Source organism: Triticum dicoccoides, chromosome 1B (genome assembly GCF_002162155.2).
Source record: "Triticum dicoccoides isolate Atlit2015 ecotype Zavitan chromosome 1B, WEW_v2.0, whole genome shotgun sequence".
Classification (NCBI taxonomy): domain Eukaryota; kingdom Viridiplantae; phylum Streptophyta; class Magnoliopsida; order Poales; family Poaceae; genus Triticum; species Triticum dicoccoides.
Window position 1 is genome coordinate 667,493,929 of NC_041381.1, and position 2,194 is coordinate 667,496,122.

A 2,194-nucleotide genomic window follows, 5' to 3' on the forward strand; every position below is an offset into this window, starting at 1 on the left:
GCCCGAGATTCGATCATCGGTATCTCAATACCTAGTTCAATCTCGTTACCGGCAAGTCTCTTTACTCGTTATGTAATGCTTCATTCCGTAACTAACTCATTAGCTATGTTGCTTGCAAGGCTTATAGTGATGTGCATTACCGAGAGGGCCCCAGAGATACCTCTCCGACAATTGGAGTGACGAATCCTAATCTTGAAATACGCCAACCCAACATGTACCTTCGGAGACACCTGTAGAGCTCCTTTATAATCACCCAGCTACGTTGTGATGTTTGGTAGCACACAAAGTGTTCCTCCGGTAAACGGGAGTTGCATAATCTCATAGTTGTAGGAACATGTGTAAGTCATGAAGAAAGCAATAGCAACATACTAAACGATCAAGTGCTAAGCTAACGGAATGGGTCATGTCAATCACATCATTCTACTAATGATGTGATCCCGTTAATCAAATGACAACTCATGTCTATGGTTAGGAAACATAACCATCTTTGATTAATGAGCTAGTCTAGTAGAGGCATACTAGTGATAATATGTTTGTCTATGTATTCACATATGTATCATGTTTCCGGTTAATACAATTCTAGCATGAATAATAAACATTTATCATGATATGAGGAAATAAATAATAACTTTATTATTGCCTCTAGGGCATATTTCCTTCAGTCTCCCACTTGCACTAGAGTCAATAATCTAGATTACACAGTAATAATTCTAACACCCATGGAGTCTTGGTGCTGATCATGTTTTTCTCGTGGAAGAGGCTTAGTCAACGGGTCTGCAACATTGAGATCCGTATGTATCTTGCAAATCTCTATGTCTCCCACCTAGACTTGATCCCGGATGGAATTGAAGGGTCTCTTGATGTGCTTGGTCCTCTTGTGAAATCTGGATTCCTTTGCCAAGGCAATTGCACCAATATTGTCATAGAAGATCTTCATTGGGCCCCATGCACTAGGTATGACACCTAGATCGGAAATGAACTCCTTCATCCAGACTCCTTCATTTGCTGTTTCCGAAGCAGCTATGTACTCCGCTTCGCATGTAGATCCCGCCACGACGCTTTGTTTAGAACTGCACCAACTTACAGCTCCACCGTTTAATAGAAACACGTATCCGGTTTGCGATTTAGAATCGTCCAGATCAGTGTCAAAGCTTGCAACAAACTTTTCACTACAATTTGTTCATCTATTGGCAGCTTTGCGAGGAGCTTTTATCCTTTTTTTATCTGGAACACCATGCATTCCATTAGCTAGTGGGCTCGACCAAATCGTTGGCCATAGCACCCATTACATCAAGGGGGAGGTTCGTGAGCCACACATGGTCACTACCAATGCCCATCCTTACACCACGGCCAGCCAACAGATGGGCTGGCTTATTACACGAGCGATGCTCAGACAAGATTTTATACTCAATGAAGCCCATCTGCAACAAATACTTGGACTCGCGGAAGAGGCACCCGAGTTGGCTTCAATCAGACAAGTTGGTTTCCATCGCTTGTTTCAGAGGGAGATAATCCGTCATGAAGATTACACGCCCCATACCAAAACTTTCTGCCAAGTTTATGGCTTTCATGAGGGCCAAAGCTTCAGCATGTGTGGCCGTAGAGAGGTTAGCGAGGGGTCCCGCTGCAGCAAACAAGACATCCCCAAGCATGTCCTGGGCGATGCAGCCCCAACCTCCCTGTCTGTTTGTGGCGAGAAAAGAGGCATCCAGGTTGATCATAATCCAGTCCTGAGGTGGCGGCTTCCATCTGCCTTGGTCAACTGACGGCGCCTTTGGTGTCCTCGCATGGAACTCGTTCCAATCCACAGTAGTGATCGTCATCTGGCTGGCAAACATCTCTGCAGGGGTCTTCCGTTCACCGTGTCTAATACTGTTCCGTTCACTCCACCATTTCCACAAGAGGCAGATAACTCTGAGCTTCGTCATGTTTCGCAGGGCAAAAACCTTCTCGAGTGCTTCCAAAGGTGAAGAACCTCCCATTAGTTCCTGTCTGACATTGTCGAGACCAGGCGCCCTCCAAACCTGCTTGGCCCATTTACATCTGAAGAAAAAATGGCCTCCGTCTTGAAACAACCGCCCACACACCGCACAACATGTATCTAGTTCAATTTCACTAGTGCAGAACCAGGCTTTAGTGTCGGTTCGTAACGACCTTTAGTGCCGATTTGCCAACCGGCACTAAAGAGTGGGGA